A 24,710-nucleotide genomic window follows, 5' to 3' on the forward strand; every position below is an offset into this window, starting at 1 on the left:
TATGACTCATATCACTTTCATTTAAGTCAGTACTATTAGGTTGTAAAATATCTAGAAGGCAGAAGCCATGAATGTAATATGTCAGGGTTGTAGTATATAAAACTGCATATCATAATGCAAATGCTTAAATTTTTTTGGTTCTATTATATTTAATATAATACATAAATAAGGACCTAAAACGGTTTGTTTACCAACTCAGAGCCAACTTGATAAAGTCTAATCTTCCCTGAAAAGTCAGCTAAAGTTACAACCTACTCTGCAGATATATATCTTTTTTTCTTTTCTATTACTATTTGAATAAGAAATGTAATAGTTTCTAATAGAAAAAAAATGAGTTAAATACTTAAGATCTTTTTCTTTCTATTCCCAATACGTAATGCCCAGCTTATACATTTGCCAATTTTGTCCATTATAACAATTTTTTGTTTGTATATGCATTTCTATAAGATTTTAAGTTCCATGAGAATGGTAATATTCTTGTTTCAGCTATTTATGTACAGGGTAATTAGTAGCAGTCACCATATTTGTTGAATGAATGAATGAATGGGAAGCTTCTCATAATCCTACACTCAAAATAAATGATTATGTTTTTCACATGCTCTACTACATACTGTCAACACGTGTCTTGAAGATATAATTCTACATTTTTCTCTAATCAATATTATATAGTACACATTTTCTGTTTTGCACAGCCTTCATAATCATCTCATTAACTGCATAATAATGCATTGATATGATTTTTCATAAGTTACTTTACTACTCAACTTTCACTGATACAAAATGTTAGAGTGAAGTTGTTTATACACATATTCTTTTTTTCTGAAACGTATTTCTTGGAGAAAATGTCCATGATAGAAGAAGAGGGATGTGGTTGTGTGCAGATAACATTTATAAAACCTGGACTAATAATAAAAAGCAACTATTTTTAAAGGTGCTGGAAAGCATCCAAAAGAAGAGCAAAGGCAGAGGAGTTTCTTCTTGAAAAACTATATGTGCAAGAGGCAAGAAAGGCAAGTTTGCACTTTTCTTTTCTGAGGGAGTTCTCCAAACCACACCCATGGTGAGCAGAAAATTGTAGCTTTACCAGTTTGAAAAAGAACAGAGAGCAGAGCTTAGTACTGGAAAAGCAGCCAGAAATTTAACGTAGAAATTCTGGAAGCAAAAGATATGAGAAAGAATGAGACCCAAAATCTGAATGTAAACTCTATTCCTATCCACTAAATACATAGGGGCAAGGGAGAAGCCAGGTGACACAGCAAAAAGAAATGCACAAAGAAAATGAAAAAGAAAAAACTGACAGGGCCTAAAGAAGAATTTTGAACCCGAAGATAAAGCTGTAGTGGATGAACTTTTTGAGGTTGCTACTTTTTAAAGTATTCCCCAAAGAAGACCACCTTGGAAAGCAGAAAATGAAGTCTTGCTGGCTTAAGGTACTAGATGACAGAGCCCAACAATGGTCAATCAGTTGGAAACTTAGAGTAGAATCCTCAGAAGCAAGGAAACCACAGAGAGGATTAATGCTAAAATCTGTCTATAAAGGCAGTCCAACTTTATGGTTTAGGAAATAAATATACAGTTTCAGGGAAAAATGCAGGGAGCCACATTAAAAAAAATACAGCAGGTAAAAGCTATAAGAACTCGGAAGAAATATCTGCTGCTGCCCATTATAGGGTGGACAGAGTCTGATATTTGGCCCAAGCTAACTGCCTACAAGACCAATAACAACAAAATTCCCCAGAAGAATAAAGCAGAACTCAGAGTCACTAAAACATATCTAAACTATCTGGATTCCAGAAATTACTATACTTTCAAAGCAATAAAAAATGTATTCTCAGGGTTAGGAAACTCAATAGGAACTAATTCAAAATGAAATCCAAACTTAACCCATATTTTTTAAGTATATGTATAACTGATTCACGTTGTTATAAAGCAGAAACTAACACACCATTGTAAATCAATTATAATCCAATAAAGATGTTAAAAACAAAACAAAAAAACAGATGAATGGATAAAGAAGATGTGGAACATATACTCAATGGAATATTACTCAGCCATAAAAAGAAACGAAATTGAGTTATTTGTAGTGAAGTGGATGGACCTAGAGTCTGTCATACAGAGTGAAGTAAGTCAGAAAGAGAAAAACAAATACTGTATGCTAACACATATATATGGAATCTAAAAAAAAAAGAGAGAGAAAGAAAATTGTCAAAATAACCTAGGGGCAAGATGGGAATGAAGATGCAGACCTACTAGAGAATGGACTTGAGGATACGGGGAGGCAGAAGGGTAAGCTGGGACAAAGTTAGAGAGTGACATGGACATATACACACTACCAAACGTAAAATAGATAGCTAGTAGGAAGCAGCCGCATAGCACAGGGAGATCAGCTCAGTGCTTTGAGACCACCTAGAGGGGTGGGATAGGGAGGGTGGGAGGGAGGGAGATGCAAGAGGGAAGAGAAATGGGGACATATGTATGTGTATAACTGATTCACTTTGTTATAAAGCAGAAACTGACACACCATTGTAAAGCAATTATACTCTAATAGAGATGTTAAAAAAAAAAGTAAAAGAAAGTCATCTTAGTGAGTGAACACTTTCTATTTCTCTGTTGAGAGTTACTATCAAAAATAAAATCTCGAGGGCACCTTCAAGATGGCGGAGGAGTAAGACGTGGAGATCACCTTCCTCCCCACAAATACATCAAAAATACATCTACATGTGGAACAACCCCGACAGAACACCTACTGAACGCTGGAAGAAGACCTCAGACTTCCCAAAAGGCACAAAAATACCCATGTACCTGGGTAGGGCAAAAGAAAAAACAGAGACAAAAGAATAAGGATGGGACTTGCACCACTGTGAAGGAGCTGTGAAGGAGGAAAAGTTTCCACATACTAGGAAGCCCCTTCATTGGCGGAGACAGGAGGTGGTGGGCTGAAGCTACGGAGCCATGGAGGAAAGCGCAGCAACAGGGGTGCAGAGGGCAAAGTGGAGAGATTCCCACACATAGGATCAGTGCCGACCAGCACTCACCAGCCCAAGAGGCTTATCTGCTCACCCCCCAGGACGGGCGGGGCCTGGAAGCTGAGGCTCGGGATTCCGTCGTATCCCAGAGAGAGGACTGCGGTTGGCTGCATGAACACAACCTGAAAGGGGCAAATGCACCACAGCTAGCCAGGAGGGAGTCCACAAAAAAGTCTGGAACTGCCTAAGAGGCAAGAGACCATTGTTTTGTGGTGCGGAAGGAGAGGGGATTCAGAGCTCCACCTAAACGAGCTCCAGAGATGGGCGTGAGCCGTGGCTATCAGCAGGGACATCATAGACAGGCATGAAACGTTAAGGCTCTTGCTGCAGCCACCAAGAAGCCTGTGTACAAGCACAGGTCACTATCCACTCCTCCCCTCCTGGGAGCCTATGCAACCCGCCACTGCCAGGGTCCCGTGATCCAGGGACAACTTCCCCGGGAGAACACATGACGCACCTCAGGTTGTTGCAACATCACACTGGCCTCTGCTGCCTCAGGCTCGCCCCACATTCTAATTATAACTACTGTACCCCTCCCTCCCTCCTGACCTGAATGAGGAAGAGCCCCCTAATCAGCTGCTCCTTTAACCCCCTCCTGTCTGGGCAGGGAACAGATGCCAGAGGGCGACCTACACGCAGAGGTGGGGCCAAAACCAAAGCTAAACCCCAGGAGCTGTGCGAACAAAGAAGAGAAAGGGAAATGTCTCCCAGCAGCCTCAGGAGCAGCGGATTAAATATCCACAATCAATTTAATGTACCCTGCATCTGTGGAATACCTGAATAGACAAAGAATGTTCCCAAAATTGAGGCAGTGGACTTTGGGAGCAACAGTACACTTGGGGTTTGCTGTCTGAACCGGATTTGCTTCTGATTTTTATGTTTATCTTAGTTTAGTTTTTAGCACTTGTGATAATTGGTGGATTTGTTTATTGGTTTGGTTGCTCTCTTCTTTTTTAAATTATTATTTACATTTTTATTTTAATAATTTTATTTATTATTATTTTTGTTTTCCTTTCCTTTTTTTTCTCCCTTCTCTTCCGAGCTGTGTTGCTGACAGGGTCTTGGTGCTCTGGCCTGGTGTCAGGCCTGAGCCTCTGAGGTGGAGGAGAGGAGTTCAAGATATTGGACCAACAGAGACCTCCCGGCCTCATGTAATATCAACTGGTGAGAGCTCTCCCAGGGACCTCCGTATCAACACTAAGACCCGGCTCCACCCAACGGTCAGCAAGCTCCAGTGCTGGACGCCCTGTGCCAAACAACTAGCAAGACAGGAAAACAAACCAACCCATTAGCAGACAGGCTACCTAAAATCATACCAGTTCACAGAGACCCCAAAACACACCACCAGACGTGGCCTTGCCCACCAGAAAGACAAGACATAGCCCCACCCACTACAACACAGGCACCAGTCCCCTCCACCAGGAAACCTACACAAACCACTGAACCAACCACACTCACTGGGGGCAGACACCAAAAACCATGGGAACTACGAACCTGCAGCCTGAGAAACGCAGACCCCAAACACAGTAAATTAAACAAAATGAGAAGACAGAGAAATATGCAGCAGATGAATGAGCAAGGTAAAAACCCTCCAGACCTAACAAACGAAGAGGAAATAGGCAGTCTACCTGAAAAAGAATTCACAGTAATGATAGTAACGATGATACAAACTCGTGGAAATAGAATGGAGAAAATACAAGAAACGTTTAACAAGGACCTAGAATAACTGAAGAGCAAATAAACAATGATGAACAACACAATAAATGAAATTAAAAATTCTCCAGAAGAAATCATAGCAGAATAACTGAGGCAGAAGAACAGATAAAATACTGGAATATAAAATAGTGGAAATAACCACCACAGTGCAGAAAAAAGAATAAAGAATGAAAAGAACTGAGGACAGTCTCAGAGACCTCTGGAACAAGATTAAATGCACCAATATTCGAATTATAGGGGTTCCAGAAGAAGAAGAGAAAAAAAAAAGGGACTGAGAAAATATTTGAAGAGATTATAGTTGAAAACTTTCCTAATATGGGAAAGAAAACAGTTAATCAAGTCCACGAAGCACAGAGAGTCCCATACAGGATAAATCCAAGGAAAAACATGCCAAGACACATATTAATCAAACTATCAAAAATTAAATACAAAGAAAACATATTAAAAGCAGCAAAGGAAAAATAACACACAAAGGAATCCCCATAAGTTTAACAGCTGATCTTTCAGCAGAAACTCTGCAAGTCACAAGGGACTGGCAGGACATATTTAAAGTGATGAAGGAGAAATACCTACAACCAAGATTACTCTACCCAGCAACGATGTCATTCAGATTTGATGGAGAAATTAAAACATTTACAGACAAGCAAAAGCTGAGAGAGTTCAACACCACTAAACCAGCTTTACAACAAATGCTAAAGGATCTTCTCTAGGCAACAAACACAAGAGAAGGAAAAGACCTACAATAACAAACCCAAAACAATTAAGAAAATGGGAATGGGAACATACATATTGATAATTACCTTAAATGTAAATGGATTAAATAATCCCACCAAAAGACACAGACTGGCTGAATGGAAACAAAAACAAGACCCATATATATGCTGTCTACAAGAGACCCACTTCAGACCTATAGACACATACAGACTGAAAGTGAGGGGATGGAAAAAGATATTCAATGCAAATGGAAACCAAAAGAAAGATGGAGTAGCAATTCTCATATCAGACAAAACAGACTTTAAAATAAATACTATTAGAAGAGACAAAGAAGGACACTACATAATGATCAAGGGATCGATCCAAGAAAAAGATATAACAATTGTAAATATTTATGCACCCAACATAGGAGCACCTCAATACATAAGGCAAATACTAACAGCCTTAAAAGGGGAAATCGACAGTAACACATTCATAGTAGGGGACTTTAACACCCCACTTTCACCAATGGACAGATCATCCAAAATGAAAATAAATAAGGAAACACAAGCTTTAAGTGATACATTAAACAAGATAAACTTAATTGATATTTATAGGACATTCCATCCAAAAACAACAGAATACACATTCATCTCAAGTGTTCATGGAATATACTCCAGGATAGATCATATCTTGGGTCACAAATCAAGCCTTGGTAAATTTAAGAAAATCGAAATTGTATCAAGTATATTTTCCGACAACAACACTATGAGACTAGATATCACTTACAGGAAAAGATCTGTAAAAAACACAAACACATGGAGGCTAAACAGTACATTACTTAATAACAAAGTGATCACTGAAGAAATCAAAGAGGAAATCAAAAAATACCTAGAAACAAATGACAATGGAGACACGACGACCCAAAACCTATGGGATGCAGCAAAAGCAGTTCTAAGATGGAAGTTTACAGCAATAAAATCCTACCTTAAGAAACAGGAAACATCTCGAATAAACAACCTAACCTTGCACCTAAAGCAATTAGAGAAAGAAGAACAAAAAAGAACCCCAAAGTTAGCAGAAGGAAAGAAATCATAAAGATCAGATCAGAAATAAATGAAAACGAAATGAAGGAAACGATAGCAAAGATCAATAAAACGAAAAGCTGGTTCTTTGAGAAGATAAACAAAATTGATAAACCATTAGGCAGACTCATCAAGAAAAAAAGAGAGAAGACTCAAATCAATAGAATTAGAAATGAAAAAGGAGAAGTAACAACTGACACTGCAAAAATATAAAAGGTCATGAGAGATTACTACAAGCAACTCTATGCCAATAAAATGGACAACCTGGAAGAAATGGACAAATTCTTAGAAATGCACAACCTGCCAATACTGAATCAGGAAGAAATAGAAAATATGAACAGACCAGTCACAAGCACTGAAATTGAAATTGTGATAAAAAATCTTCCAACAAACAAAAGCCCAGGACCAGATGTCTTCACAGGCGAATTCTTTCAGTTAGAGAAGAACTAACACCTAACCTTCTCAAATTCTTCCAAAATACAGCAGAGGGAGGAACACTCGCAAACTCATTCTATGAGGCCACCAGCACTCTGATACCAAAACCAGACAAGGATGTCACAAAGAAAGAAAACTACAGGCCAATATCACTGATGAACATAGATGCAAAAATCCTCAACAAAATACTAGCAAATAGAATCCAACAGCACATGAAAAGCATCATACACCATGATCAAATGGGGTTTATTCCAGGAATGGAAGGATTCTTCAATATACGCACACCAATCAAAGTGATACACCATATTTACAGATTGAAGGATAAAAACCATATGATCATCTCAATCAATTCAGACAAAGCTTTCGACAATACTCAACACCCATTTATGATTTTAAAAAAACCTGCAGAAAGTAGGCATAGAGGGAACTTTCCTCAACATAATAAAGGCCATATATGACAAACCCACAGCCAACATCGTCCTCAGTGGTGAAAAACTGAAAGCATTTCCACTAAGATCAGGAACAAGACAAGGTTGCCCACTCTCACCACTCTTATTCAACATAGTTTTGGAAGTTTTAGCCACAGCAATCAGAGAAGAAAAGGAAATAAAAAGAATCCAAATCAGAAAAGAAGAATTAAAGCTGTCACTGTTTGCAGATGACATGATACTATACATAGAGAATCCTAAAGATGCTACCAGAAAACTACTAGAGCTAATCAATGAATTTCGTAAAGTAGCAGGATACAAAACTAATGCATAGAAATCTCAGGCATTCCTATACACTAATAATGAAAAATCTGGAAGTGAAAGCAACAAAACACTCCCATTTACCACTGCAACAAAGAGAACAAAATATCTAAGAATAAACCTACCTAAGGAGACAAAAGACCTGTATGCAGAAAATTATAAGACACTGATGAAAGAAATTAAAGATGATACAAATAGATGGAGAGATATACCATGTTCTTGGATTGGAAGAATCAACATTGTGAAAATGACTATACTACCCAAAGCAATCTACAGATTCAATGCAATGCCTATCAAACTATCACTGGCATTTTTCACAGAACTAGAACAAAAAATTTCACAATTTGTATGGAAACACAAAAGACCCCGAATAGCCAAAGCAATCTTGAGAAAGAAAAATGGAGCTGGAGGAATCAGGTTCCCTGACTTCAGACTATACTCCAAAGCTACAGTAATCAAGACAGTATGGTACTGGCACAAAAACAGAAATATAGATCAATGGAACAGGATAGAAAGCCCAGAGATAAACCCATGCACATATGGTCACCTTATCTTTGATAAAGGAGGCAGGAAGGTACAGTGGATAAAGGACAGCCTCTTCAATAAGTGGTGCTGGGAACACTGGACAGGTACATGTAAAAGTATGAGATTAGATCACTCCCTAACAGCATATGCAAAAATAAGGTCAAAATGGATTAAAGACCTAAATGTAAGGCCAGAAAGTGTCAAACTCTTAGAGGAAAACATAGGCAGAACACTCTATGACACAGCAAGATCCTATTTGACCCACCTCCTAGACAAATGGAAATAAAAACATAAATAAACAAATGGGACCTAATGAAACTTCAAAGCTTTTGCACAGCAAAGGAAACCATAAACAAGATCAAAAGACAACCCTCAGAATGGGAGAAAATATTTGCAAATGAAGCAACTGACAAAGGATTAATTTCCAGTATTTACAAGCCGCTCATGCAGCTCAATAACAAAAAAACAACCCAATCCAAAAATGGGCAGAAGACCTAAATAGAGATTTCTCCAAAGAAGATATACAGACTGCCAACAAACATATGAAAGAATGCTCAACATCATTAAACATTAGAGAAATGCAAATCAAAACTACAGTGAGGGATCACCTCACAGCGGTCAGAATGGCCATAGTCAAAAAGTCTGCAAGTATTAAATGGTGCAGAGGGTATGGAGAAAAGGGAACCCTCTTGCACTTTTGGTGGGAATGTAAATTGATACAGCCACTATGGAGAACAGTATGGAGGTTCCTTAAAAAACTATAAATAGAACTACCATTCAACCCAGCAATCCCACTACTGGGCATATACCCTGAGAAAACCATAATTCAAAAAGAGTCATGTACCAAAATGTTCACTGAAGTTCTGTTTACCATAGCCAGGAGATGGGAACAACCTAAGTGTCCATCAACAGATGAATGGACAAAGAAGATGTGGCACATATATACAATGGAATATTACTCAGCCATAAAAAGAAACGAAATTGAGCTATTTGTAATGAGGTGGATGGACCCAGAGTCTGTCATACAGAGTGAAGTAAGTCAGAAAGAGAAAGACAAATACCGTATGCTAACACATATATATGGAATTTAAGGAAAAAAAATGTCATGGAGAACCTAGGGGTAAGACAGGAATAATGACACAGACCTACTAGAGAATGGACTTGAGGATATGGGGAGGGGGAAGGGTAAGCTGTGACAAAAGTGAGAGAGTGGCATGGACATATATACACTACCCAAAATAAAACAGATAGCTAGTGGGAAGCAGCCACATAGCACAGGGAGATCAGCTCGGTGCTTTGTGCCCACCTAGAGGGGTGGGATAGGGAGGGTGGGAGGGAGGGAGGGAGACGCAAGAGGGAAGAAATATGGGAACATATATGTATATATATGTATAACTGATTCACTTTGTTATAAAGCAGAAACTAACACACCATTGTAAAGCAATTATACTCCAATAAAGATGTAAAAAAAAAAAAAGCAGCAAGGGAAAGCAACAAATAACATACAAGGTAATCCCTATAAGGCTAACAGCTGATCTTTCAACAGAAACTCTGCAAGCAAAGAGGGTGTGACAGGACATATGTAAAGTGATGAAAGGGAAAAACCTACAACCAATATTATTCTACCCAGCAAGGATCTCATTCAGATTTGAAGGAGATATTAAAACATTTACAGACAAGCTAAAGCTAAGAGAAATCAGCACCACCAAACCAGCTTTACAACAAATGCTAAAGGAAATTCTCTAGGCAGGAAACACAAGATAAGGAAAAGACCTACAATAACAAACCCAAAACAATTAAGAAAATGGTAATAGGAACATACATATTGATAACTACCTTAAATGTAAATGGATTAAATGCTCCATCCAAAAGACATACACTGCCTGAATGGATCCAAAAACATGGCCTGTATATATGCTGTCTACAAGAGAACCACTTCAGACCTAGGGACACATACAGACTGAAAGTGAGGGGATGGAAAAAGATATTCCATGCAAATGGAAATCAAAAGAAAGCTGGAGTAGCAATTCTCATATCAGACAAAATAGACTTTAAAATAAAGACTATTACAAGAGACAAAGAGGGACACCACATAATGATCAAGGGATCAATCCAAGAAGAAGATATAACAATTGTAAATATTTATGCACCCAGCATAGGAGCACCTCAATACATAAGGCAAATGCTAACAGCCATAATAGGGGAAATCGACAGGAACACAATCATAGTAGGGGACTTTAACACCCCACTTTCACCAATGGACAGATCATCCAAAATGAAAATAAATAAGGAAACACAAGCTTTGAATGATACATTAAACAAGATGGACTTAATTGATATTTATAGGACATTCCATCCAAAAACAACAGAATACACTTTCTTCTCAAGTGCTCGTGGAACATTCTCCAGGAGAGATGATATCTTGGGTCACAAATCAAATCAGACTATTATGCATGTTTAAAAAAGAAGAAAATTCTTCAATATGGAACAACATGTATGAACTTTGATGCTAAATGAAATCATCCAGTCACACAAATACCTTCTATAAGTAGAATCATGCAGTATGTAAAATATTCAAACTCATAGAAGCAGAGAGTAGAATGGTGGTTGCCAGGGGCTGAGGGAAGGGAGCAATGGGGAGTTGTTATTCAACGGGTAGAGAGTTTCAGTTATGCAAGATGACTAAGTTCCAGATATCTGCTATAAAACATTGTGCCTATAGGTAACAATATTGTGTTGTACACTTAAACAACTGTTAAAAGGTTAGATCTCAGGTTAAGTGTTCTTACCTCAATTTTTTAGAAAAGATTATATAGCTAGTAAAAGTATCCTCCATAAATTAAAGAAAAATTAAATAATTCCCAGATAATCAAAAACTTAATAGAACACATCACTAGCAGATCTGCCCCACAAGAAATACCAAAGAAAGTTCTTCAGGTTGAAATGAAAGGACCCTAGAAAGTAATCTGAATCCTCACCAAAAAAAGAAAGAACACTAGTAAATGTAACAACATACATAAATATGAAATAGTATTAATCTATTTATTTTTTCTATCTCCTATGCACCATCTGATGTAGAAGACAAATGCATAATAATTTCAAATCTGTTTTTAACTGACTTAGAATGTATATAATTTGTATAACGTTATATACAAGTATGTAAATTTGTATAAAATAGCAAAAATCAGGGAGAGGAAGTAAAGCTATATTTGAGTAAAGTTTTCTATGTTATTTAAGTTAAGTTGGTAATAATGGAAGCTAGATTTTTTTTGAAGCTGGATTGTTTTAATGTTAATTGTAAACTCCAGGGCAACCACTAAGAAAATAACTTAAAATATAGTAAAAGAAATACGAAGGGAATAAAAACAGTACACTATAAAAATTTTTAAACAAAAGAAGCCAATAATGCCAGAACAGAGGAACAAAAAAGACAAAATATATATATATATAGAAAAAAATAGCAAAATAGCAGATATTGGTCCTTTTTATCAGTAGTTACATTAATTATAAATAAACACTCCAATTAAAACACAGCAATCAGCAGAATAGATAAAAATACATGATGCAAATACATGTTGTCTACAAGAGAGACACTTGAGATCCAAAGCAACCATAGGTTGAAAGTAAAACGGTGGGGAAACAATATATAAGATGTCACGGGAAACCCGAACGAACTTTTTGGCCACCCCAATACCCTATGGACAATTTCCTTTAACTAGTGGTAGAAGTCAGAGCAATGAGAACTGTGAAATAGATTTAATGCACCATTGCTGTCTTGAGATGGAGGGATCCATGTGCCAAGGAATATAGGTCACCTCTAGAAGCTGAAAGTGGGCCCCCACTGACAACCAGCAAAGAAACTGAGACCTCAGTGTTAAAACTGTAAAGACATGAAATCTTCAACAACCTGAATGAATTCTGAAGTAGATTATCCCCAAAGCTCCATATATCTTGATTGTGGTGTTTTGACACCATAAGCAGAGAACCCAGTCGAGCCTGCCTGGACTTCTAACCCACAGAGCCATGAGCTAATAAATGGGTGTTGTTTTAAGCCCCTAAATCTGTGACAATTTGTCATACAGCAATAGAAAATTAATACATTCTCTTGTTTTCTAATTGTTTCATGTGTCTTATCTCCCTTAGGACACTGCAAGCAGCTTGAACGATAGAACCAAGTCTTATACACAGCACACAGTGGATAGATGATAAATAAGATCAGGAACAACTGATTGAATAAAATACCAAAATCCAGTTATATTTGTAACAATCCACCTGATATCTCTGATTTCCTTTACTCCAACAATGTTCAAGATCCTTTTAATGATAATATAATGTGCTTGAAATAATATTAACTAAGGTAAAGAAAATCCTAGGTAAGGGAGGTCGCAACCATTTCAAGATTCCATTTAGTATGCAAGATACATTGCATCTATTTTTCTGAGTAGTTACATAGCTTACAACACTATGAGGGAAGACAACCATTCTATATCCATTATTAATTATTGTTTTCTAACTTACTTTCCTTAGACATCTTCCAACAGTAAATAAGACCACACATTTTTTTCAGATCTCAATATCTCATAAGTTACAAACGTTCATTAATTTCTATAGTATCCTTATTCATTAATCTAGCATTTAGTCCCATTTTACTTAAGGGTACTCCAGAAATAATGAATTTTCAGAAGTGCACGTGTGTGTGTGTGTGTATACACTCTTACCTTCCTGAAGAAAATGTACTTATTACAATTAATAACTCTCTTATTAGACATTGTGTCGGGAATATGCAAGTGATAAAATTGTCATGAAGTTAATATAATCCCCATCAGTTTCTAGAACAAAGTAACTTCCCCTCATATAAAGATCATGAACAATTAACAAGCAAAATCATAATTTCACAGATAGTTGCCCATCTAAATTCATTCAGACTTAGGGAAGAAGTGAGGCTACATTAAATTTTAATCAAATTTCACAGCTGCTGAAATATATTCATGAGATACTTGATTGACATTCCTAACACAAACAGAATGATCTATAAAAAGGACCATTGCATTTTAAGGTCAAGCATGTCATTTTCATCTTCCTATGTTCAAAACGTGTCATATTGAAAGACTGTAGCTGTTTCCTCCTTATTTTCATATTCCTTTTCTTATGACTTCATCTTCAGATACAATGCATGCAAATACCTAAAATTAGACTGGAAAGTTATTATGGTTTTAAGATATGGGAATGGGTTTTCCAGGAGTGAATTATCATCTTGCTTTTGCCAACTGCACTTGTTAATCCTGTATGAAAGCTTTGTATGCTTAGTTTTATAGTTAAAGTCTTAATTTACCTATTGCAATAATGTAAGAACAACAACAATAATAATATTCTTACTCTATAACACGTTCTTAGATAATCTCAAAAAGTATTCCCATTATAGACCCTACCTTCCAATATTTCTTGAGCTCTAGTTATGGAAGGAGGCAAACATAATCTATAAATGTAGATGAACATTTCTCTATGCAAAACAATATAAGAAAATTCTGATTTACATAACAGATATTTTAGGGAATGTAATTTGCTTTATAAAAAGAAGTATTTTGCTTAAAAACTTTAGTGTAGCATTTAAATAATACTTGATTCACATTCCATGTAAAGCACTATGCACACTTTCACTTTATTTTATTGTGGTAAGAACACTTAAATGAGATCTACCTCCTTAAATTTTTACATGTACAACACATTATTGCCGATTATAGGGATAATGTTATACAGCAGATTTCTAGAACTAATTCATCTTGCTTGACTGAAACTTTATTGCCCCATTAGTAACTCCCCCATTTTCTCCTACTTGGAACCACCATTCCACTCTTTGATTTTATGAATTTAACTATTTTAGATACCTCATATAAGTGAAATGAGGTGGTATTTTTCTTTCTGTGACTGAATTATTTCATTTAGCATAATATCCTCAAGGTTCTTCCATGTTGTAGCATATTGCAGAATTTCCTTCTTTTTAAGACTGAATAGCATTATATTGTACGTATACCTCACATTTTCTTTACGTCCTCATATGTGGATAGACATTTAGGTTGTTTCCATATCTTTGCTATTGTGAACAGTGTTGCAAAGAACACAAGCATACTAATATCTCTTTGAGATAATGATTTCAATTATTTTGTAAAAATACCCAAAAGTGGGATTGCTGGATTATATGGTAGTTCAATTTTTAATTTTTTGAGAACCCTCCATACTGTTTTCCATAGTGGCTGTTCCATTTTTTAATTTACTTTTTTATTTTATATTGGAGTATGTTTGATTCACAATGCTGCGTTAGTTTCAGGTGTACAGCAAAGCCATTCAGTTATACACATACATATGTCCATTCTTTTTCAGATTCCTTTCCCATTTAAGTTATTACAGAATATTGAGTAGAGTCCCCTGTGCTATACAGTAAGTCCTTGTTGACTATCTATTTTACATATAGTAACGTGTATATGTTAATCCCTAATTAAACTCCTAATTTATCCCTTCCCTGTACCTTTCCCCTTTGGTAACCATAAATTTGTTTTCAAAGTCTGTTAGTCTGTTTCTGTTTTGGAAACAAGTTCATTTGCATTTTTTTTTAGATTCCACATATAAGTGATATCATATGATACTCGTCTTTCTCTAACTTACTTCACTTGGTATGATAATCTCTAGGTCCATCCATGTTGCCGCAAATGGTATTATTATATTCTTTTTATGGCCGAGTAATATTACATTGTATATATGTACCACATTTTCTTTATCCACCCCTCTGTCCATGGACATTTAGGTTGCTTCCATGTCCTGTCTATTGTAAATAGTGCTGCAATGAACACTGGGGTGCATGTATCTTTTTGAATTATGGTTTTCTCTGGATATATGCCCAGGAGTGGAATTGCTGGATCATATATGGTAGTTCTGTTTTTAGTTTTTAAAGGAACCTCCCTATTGTTCCTCAGAAGAAAAAGAAATAAAAGGAATCCAAATTGGAAAAGAAGAAGTAAAACTGTCACTGTTTGCAGATGACATGATACTATACATCGAAAATCTTAAACTTGCTACCAGAAAACTACTAGAGCTCATCAGTGAATTTGGTAAAGTTGCAGGATACAAAATTAATACACAGAAATCTCTTGCATTCCTATACAGTAACAGGAGAAGATCAGAAAGAGAAATTAAGGAAATAATCCCATTTATCATCACCTCAAAAAGAATAAAATACCTAGGAATAAACCTTCCTAAGGAGGCAAAAGACCTTTACTCCAAGAACTATAAAACACTGATGAAAGAAATTAAAGACAGCACAAACAGATGGAAAGATATACCATGTTCTTTGATTGGAAGAATCAATACTGTCAAATTGACTCTACTACCCAAAGTGATCTACAGATTCAGTGCGATCCCTATCAAATTACCAATGGCATTTTTCACAGAACTAGAACAAAAAATTTCACAATTTGTATGGAAACACAAAAGACTCCGAATAGCCAAAGCAATCCTGAGAAAGGAAAACGGAGCTGGAGGAATCAGGCTCTCAGACTCCATTTTTCATTCCTACCCACGTTGCGCAAGAGTCCCAGTTTCTCCACATCCTCATCAATATTTGTCTTTTTTTTTCATAATAGCCATCCTGACAGGCATGAGGTGATGTCTTTTATGAAAACATGTCTATTCATGTTCTTAGTCTTTTCTTTTTTTACTATCTATTAATTTCCTTTTATGGCAGATAACACATTGTAGTCTCCTCTGTCATGTTTCCTTTCTTACTTTTGTTCCTGAAGCCTAGTTATTACTTTTTTGCTTTTAACTTGCTTGGTTTTCTTTTTATTGCTCATTCTTCCATTCCTTCTCATGGACTTTCAATACAATTCCCACAAGTTTTATTACCATTCAGTTATTTAGCATTTCTATATTTTTATTCTTGTACTTCTCTCTCCTGGAAATCTACACGTAATTTCTCTCCAGACTGGTTGTCTTCTAGGTTTGCTAAACAACTGTCATCCTCGAACTTACTTTTGCCTTTCTCTTCAGTTGTATTTCCTGATTTCTGGGTATCATATTTTTCTATTTTTCTAAAACTTTTTTTTATTTTTGTGGAGTGCATCCTTCATTAATTCCATCAGGTGAAAGTGGTATTTATTCTTTTAATTATTCTACATGTTTTAAAAACTTCACAAGATGATGAACACTTTCCATTTGCCTGTCTCTTGAGCCGCCCTGCTCCAGTCAAGGCCTGATGACTGCCATCCTAGTATCTCACTCCAGTATCATCTTGAAGAACCTTTTTACTCTTCTGTGTAACAACCCCAGTTTTCTGTAAGCCCATTTGTCTTTTTTAACTCCCTCCTTTTGGAGCACACATCTTAGTATTTTCTTGAGAATGGGTTCAGAGAAGGTAAATATTCCCTGAATATGTATTTCTGAAAATATCTTCATTCTACACTTAAACTTAATTTTTGTTTGCCTAGGTATAGAATTCTAGGTTTAAATGCATTGTACTTCAGACTTTTGAAGGCGCTGCTCAATTGTATTCAAGTCGGCAGGGTTTTATTCAGAGATATAAAGCAATTCCGAATGCTGTCAGGTGACTTTTTTTTTCTTCTTTAGAGACTTGAAACTTTTCTGCTGCCAGTGTTCTGAAAGTCCACAAATATGAGCATGGAGTGAGTGTACATTTACTTAAGTCTGCTGCATCTTTTGAGATTTAAAAAGATAAAAATTCAATTCTGGTGGTAGTGAGAGCATGGAGAGAGCAATGACTACTTGGGAGTATAAACTTTCAGGAATTCAAAACATATATCCATTTTCCCAATAATATTGCTTCTTGGAATTTATCCTAAGGAAACTGATCCAAAATTCAGATAACAATCTTAAACAAATATATCAACATAAGCATATTTATAGTGAGAAAATTAGAAATAATCTGTATGAGCAACTATTTAAATTATGATAGTTTTATGATACAACTTTAAAGCAATTAAGTTGGTTTTGAAAATGACTTTTAATAACGGGAAAATATTACTTTCATTTAAAGGAGAAAATACTTAAATTTTTACATTAAATGCCTCTGTTGTATTAAGAAAGATTTCTTGAAATTTTCATTTAAAAATTGTCTTATTTAAAAGTGAATTGTGTTTGGCTAACATTTCCATTCTCTAGTTCTTCCTACTCTTCAGAACACTTTTTAAAGACCTACATCTTTTCAGATTGTGTTCAGCATCATCCCCTCTATGAAAGAAAATGGAGGACTTTGGCAGGATATATATATTATACACAAAATGCATATATATAGTGTATGTATAATCTATTTGCAAAAGAGCTATTTGTTGTTTTACCAAAAGAATTCTAATAACTCAGAAAATTTAGATAACTTGTCAACTTCTGAAAATATGATATTCACTATGGACATACTGGGTCTTCGTCATTGTTCATGAAGATTCTGGCTTAAATGCTCTAGCCAGTCATGTTGTAGAAGAGCATATGTTCTTCTGATTTCATTGCAGTTTTCCTTAAGATGTCATTATATCTTTAAATTCTATGTATTTACTAAACATTTCACAATAAATACATGTTTTTATCCTGTGGGTTCTCTTTGGATAGTTTGAGGAGTTTCATGAGTTTAGTGCTTGCTGTGTGAAATAGGACTACTGAGTTTTCTAAAGCACACCCTTTAATTTTAAAATTTAGGGATTTGATGAAACAGTCTATTCTTGCCTAATACATAGCATTTGCAATTCTTATAGATTTCAGACCTATCCAATCTCAGCTATTGCATTAAAAAAGTCACAGAAGGGTTAAATATAAGAATACCTATTGTAGTCATATAGAGTTTTAAAGTAGAACCAAAAATCTGTGAAGAGCGTTTATTTCACTTGTCTGTTTTTTGCTACAATTGACACTTCCCAAGGTTCTAATAGAAAAAGACAATAATAAAGAAAAAAGTTAAACTCATAGAAACAGAAGACAGAATGGTGGCTGCCAGGGGCTGGGGGTTGGTAGAAATGGGATATATTGTCAAAGGGTACAGACTTTCAGTTATAAGAAAAATAAGTTTTGAGGCTCTAATGTACAGCATGGTAGTTATAGGTAATGCTGTATTGTATACATGAAATTTGCTGAGAGTAGATCTTAAGCATTATCACCAAAAAAATAATTGTGTGAGGTGATGGATGTGTTAATTAACTTGACCATGGTAATCATTTCAAAATGTATACATATATCAAATCATCACATACATGTTAAATGTATTACAATTTTGTTTGTCAATTATACCTCAGTAAAGCTTGGGGGAAAAAAGAGAAGGAAAAAAAAAGAATACCACCATGACTTGGCTCTATTTACATTATCAGCCATTCTCCAAAAAGTGTTACATTTGTCTTCTCATTTAGTCTTCAAAATAATCATCTTTACAATAAAGGTATAAATAATAAACTAGGATAATTTTATGGATGAGGGAGAAATAAAGTAGAGAAAGTATAAATGATTTTACCAAGGACATATAGTTAGTAAGCGTTGGAGCCAGAATTCAAACCCCGGCAATCTGACTCTAGGTTTGGGACTCATTACCACTATTGTATTCTGAGGTATCAGACAGTAGACTTCCCCCAAAATACTCTGACCTAACTTTCGACTAAGAAAACCAGTGATTCAATGAAATACCTGGTTGATTCTCTTCTTCTCTCCACAAACTGTTTAGTTCACTCAATTTACTGAATCAACAGATAACAAGTTAACATATTCTTCAGCAGCATTGATCACACGTAGAAAGACAAAAGAATGGAAGGAGACAATTGGAGATACATGGACCAATAGACACATAACATGCAGGTTGTTTAGGTAGAAGATAGTGAGAAAGACCTCTCTGAGAGGAAATGAACTACACCTGGCAAAAATTCCATGTCCCTACATATACTACCGAATGTAAAATAGACAGCTAAGGTGAAGCAGCCACATAGCACAGGGAGATCAGCTCGGTGCTTTGTGTCCATCTAGAGGGGTGGGATAGGGAGGGTGGGAGGGAGACAAAAGAGCAGGGGAAATGGGGATATATGTATGTGTATAGCTGATTCACTTTGTTATACAGCAGAAACTAACACACCATTGTAAAGCAATTATACTCCAATAAAAATTTAAAAAAAAAAGGTTCTGAAGAACCTAGGGGCAGGACAGGAATAAAGACACAGCCATAGAGAATGGACTTGAGGACACAGGGAGCGGGAAGGGTAAGCTGGGACGAAGTGAGAGAGTGGCATGGACATATATACACTACCAGATGTAAAATAGATAGCTAGTGGGAAACAGCCGCATAGCACAGGGAGATCAGCTCGGTGCTTTGTGACCACCTAGCAGGGTGGGATAGGGAGGATGGGAGGGAGGTTCAAGAGGGAGGAGATATGGGGATATATGTGCACGTATGGCTGATTCACTTTGTTATACAGCAGAAACTAACACGCCATTGTAAAGCAATTATACTCCAATAAATTATGTGAAAAAAACCCCATGTCCTGTATTTCCCTTCTCCATAGATTTAAGCATCAATTTTTACTACTGTTTTTAATTTCTACAATTAAAGCACCTACCAGATATTTTTAAATAAGTGTAAGAAGAGAGCCAAACAAAAATAATAAAGACTAGAATGCAATAAGGTTTAGTGTTCCCAAATTTGCTGGGTTTCAGTCTTCCCCTTCTTGATTTGGCAGCATATCAAGATACCCACAAACTAAACTACAGAGCAGCTCTGCACAGCATTTCCTCTCTACTCTGCACTCCTTTAATGTGCTGGCCAGAGATTTTTTAATTTCATACATCATTTACAACTAGCTGTGTTGATTCCACAGTCATTACTAAGCTCAGTCTGAGTGCCAAAAAGGAACACACACCAACATACAGAAACACAAGCTTTTGGCATTGTCACAGTTAGTGCAAAATAAACCAAGTCCACCGCACTAACTATGCCACTAGCTGGAGAAGTCACAGACCTGGAATATAAAGTACCCAAGAACTAATTAATCTTTCTACTTGTTCATTTGCCAAGGCAAGATGGATATGGATGTCAATTCAAAACAAGTTCCAGACATTGTGGAAGTCATAATAAGTAGCTGAAAAACCCAAGGCAGAAGTTTCCTTAATAGCATGAGTGTCACGTACAAGCATGCTTGATACTTCACAAATTTAACTGTCTCACTTACTAGACTCCCTGTCACTCACTGAAGTCAAATTTTAAGCTTTAGTTGAGATAATAAATGATGATGAAAAAAATATCATTTACTTTGGAGTTTGAGGTTATTTTTAAAACCTTTTGTTTTTCGATTGTACTCTTTTTTCCCATCCCAGATCCTCTGTAGGGAGAATAAAACCACTGAGATTTTTCAGTGGTTTTTGGTTTATTCCAGGCTATCCATACCGATGTACTCTGCCCTGTGGATAAAACATCTATCTTTGTGAAATATATGTCTAGGGCAAAGTTAGCAAGACTCATGTATCAGTAATGGTTCTCCAGAGAAACCAAACCAAGAGGAGAGATGTATATATAGATATATAGATAGATAGATAGATAGATCTGTATCTGTCTATATATCTGTATCTATCTACCTGTCTATTGAGAGATTAATTTAAGGAATGTGATCATGTGATTATGGAGGCTGGCAAGTCTGAAATCTATAGGGCAGGCCAGCAGGATGGAAATTCAGGTAACAGTTGATGTTGCAGTTTTGAGTCCAAAATCCATAAAACGGGCAAGAAGAGTGAAAACTCAGGCATGATTTCTATGCTGCAGTCTCAAGGCAAAATTTCGTCTTTGGGAAACCTCAGGCTTTTTTCTTAAGGCCTTGAACTGATTGGATGAAGTCTACCCACATTATGGAGGGTAATCTGCTTTAAAGTCAACTGATTGTAAATTTGTATTACATACAAAAATATTTTCACAGTAATATTTAGACAAGTGTTTGACCAAACAACCTACCCAACTTGACACAAAAATTACCCATCAACCCCCCCAAACACACATAGGTACATGTACAAACACACATATGTACACATACAAACACATACATGCACAACACTGGCTTCATTATTACTGTGTTGTAAACAACTAAAATAATCACACTGGATATTTAAAGAAAAAATGTTTAGATAACATATTTTAGTAATGAAAATTCATGAATTATTAAAAATAGAACTTTCTTTAGTGGCTTTCTGAGAAGTGTGCTCTTTCTTTCTCTGAAATTAATTGTATCACAGTTAATATGCTAATTTACTGAGGATAAAGTAGGATTCCTGTGAGGAGGCTGTTTTTTTTTCTATCATTCACAGGGGTTGAGATTTCTAAAATGTGTAAAATGCTTAGGCAGTTTTGCTTAGCTAATAGCACTGAAGATAAACGTATTCATTACAGTATTCATTGGCAACTGACCAACACTACTTGAACCAAGCTTAAAACCTCTCAAGATAAAATATCATTTAGCCAATACCATTTTGGAAAAGAAACACCTCTGTCCCACCAACATGTCTGACTGGCTGGGACAGTTAATGATTAAAGGCTGCAAGAAAGCCATTTTGAATTATAAATTATATGGCTTGCCATCCATGACATAGATATTCAGAGCCTTGGATGGTTTACCTGTATAGTCACAAACAATGTGATGGCAGATGGGTTTTTGTATCTACCACCTGCTATATCTGGATCAGCATCTGTATTTGAAAAATGATTCTATAATATTTAGTTAGCGGCCAGTTTTCTTCATTTATTTTTGAAGTTTATGTTAATAAATATTTTTTCTAGAAAAACCAATGCTCTTTCCCATAGGTTACCAGCTTTATCAAATTCTCTTAGAAAACTATTTTGTACCTTTTGATCAAAATCTCATTTCTATCAATAGCAAACTGAGGCTACAATTTAGCCTAATCTCAGGCAATTAAAACACATACTTTATTAAACCTAGGTCATGCCCATTAAAATTAATTGAGACCTTAGCCCCTTGCTGGACTGTTTCTTAATGAGCTTGGAAGAAAAGATAATAAATCCAGCAAACATGATCCTTCTTTAATGACTATGGTCCATATCTCTTTTGGTTGGTTTATACTGAAATTGTATATTTCTACTTTAAATTTTTATGATTATCCTCCAGGAAATGCATACGTGCTTTTCAAAACTAAGAAAGTACTTTATGTGCCAAAAAGGAAAAACACTGTTATGAAAACACAAGATAAAACAATTTAACAGCATAGTATCCATTTAAAGGTCAGAATTGGCTAGTTAAAAGGACACCCTAGCCAGTGGATTATTAAAAGCTTCATTAATAGTCAATGAGTTGCTGGCTACAGTCATACTTTTGCACAACTGCTAAACCAAGGACAGAATTTATCCACTTAATTTAAATATTACACTCACAGTTCTCAAGTGATTTCATTAGACAGATGAACTACTACATGGCAGAGTTTTCCTCTTGGGTTCTGATATATTTTATGCACGTTGATTCTACAGAGGACCCAAAGTAACCTGTACTTCTAATGTGATTTCTGAATAACTAGATTTTAGTTACTGAGGGAGCTAGAGAGTTGAGACATATTGTAGGCAGAGTCTCCTAACCTCCTGTGTATATACCTAAATAACTTACAACTGCATTCTGTTAACTCCCTTTATGTTCAGTCACAAAATTTTTAAACATACCTCTATTACAAAGAATAAAAAATATAATGACACCACAAGAATATACGACCACATTACTGAATCCTGGGGGGAAAAATAGTCACCATGTCACCATGTGTGTAAGAGTATTCATACATTCAACCTAGCATTTATCATGAACACATGTAAGCAACTACATAATTTTAGTTTATGCATACATAACCTCCACAGATCTGGCCCTGACCTTTTGTACTTTATGAACAGTGCTAAATATTATTTTTATCCTTCTCCAAATAAATAGGCAGTGTAAGAAAATGGGAACGATGTATTGTGCTTTCCTTAATCTATGTTCAAGGTAATGGGAACAAACAATGTACTATGGAGACATGTCAAACTTTCTGTGCCGACATCAGTGATTCAAGAAATGTTTCTCTACTAAATTATCTCACTAATCTTGGACAATAAAAATCTATTCTTCCTTTTTCAATCAACCTTACTATAATACTGAAAGTGTAGATAGATATGATGTGACTCATAGCTCCCTGAGAATACCAATGAGGCCTGGATAGACAACACAACAAAGGTTTTTGTTATCAGTCAAGCAACTACTATTTATTGAGTATCTCAACAGTGCATTGGGAGTCAGAATATTATGGGAGTTACATATTCCACACATGAAAAATATAAAGTTTTATTCCTTCCCTCCAAAAATATAAAGCTAACTAACTAGGGCTAAACCATCTTCCTGGATGACAAAAAAAACTTTCCCCAGTCTACTAACTTGATATACTTTTTTATTTAATATATCACACAATGAAAAACAATAATGTTGCACAATGCATCTGCAATGGATGCTTGAGCAATATTAATATTCACTGAATTATCAAACTAAGCCATGGTTTTATATAGGTACTAAGCCAGACAAAATCACAGTAATATATCTTAGATTCCTGTTTCTCAACACTGTCATTGAATAGTGTCAACACTGTATATAGTGAAAAATCAAAACACTGTAGCTATGCATTGCCTTGGAAAAAGCAAGCAGGTCGTATATCAATAGTGTCAGAGATTCAAAGCAGAAAATTAGATCACAGCATATGAAAGAAACAGTAGTATTGGAAGATCCCAAAGTGCTCAAAAGAGAAACATAATGAGTTCTATGTGTTGCTTATATATAAATGTCCTGCTCAAAGAATTATTTTTGAATAAAGAGCAGTATATACTATATTGAGTAAAAGAAGCACTCTGATAAGTGTATAAACTTTGCCCAAATCCTTTTTTTAAAAAGATAGTTTTATTTATTTATTTTTGGCTGCTTTGGGTCTTCATTGCTGCACATGGGCTTTCTCTAGTTGCAGCGAGCGGTGGCTACTCTTTGTAGCAGTGTGCAGGCTTCTCACTGCAGTGGTTACTCTTGTTGCAGAGCATGGGCTCTAGGCACGTGGGCTTCAGTAGTTGCGGCACGTGGGCTCAGTAGTTGTGGCTCGCAGGCGCTAGAGCGCAGGCTCAGTAGTTGCAGTGCAGGGGCTTAGTTGCTCCGTGGCATGTGGGATCTCCCTGAACCAGGGCTCGAACCCGTGTCCCCTGCATTGGCAGGCAGATTCTTAACCACTGCACCACCAGGGAAGTCCAAATCCATTTTTTTAATGAGTGATCCAGACAACCTGTTCATGTAACAGATATGTCAAAATTTCATAAATTATTTGCTTTGTTCATAGGTACAATTTTAGATGATTTTTCACAATCATAGAAAACTATTAGATCTAAATAACGTAAGTAAACATTTGCTCATTCTTTTTCAGGTCATCTCACTGTATCAAAGACATTTCAAACAAGCAGAAGTCAA

Source organism: Aethalodelphis obliquidens, unplaced genomic scaffold (assembly GCF_003676395.1).
Source record: "Aethalodelphis obliquidens isolate GAN/ISIS:26980383/991018 unplaced genomic scaffold, ASM367639v1 scaffold77, whole genome shotgun sequence".
NCBI classification, from domain to species: Eukaryota; Metazoa; Chordata; class Mammalia; order Artiodactyla; family Delphinidae; genus Aethalodelphis; species Aethalodelphis obliquidens.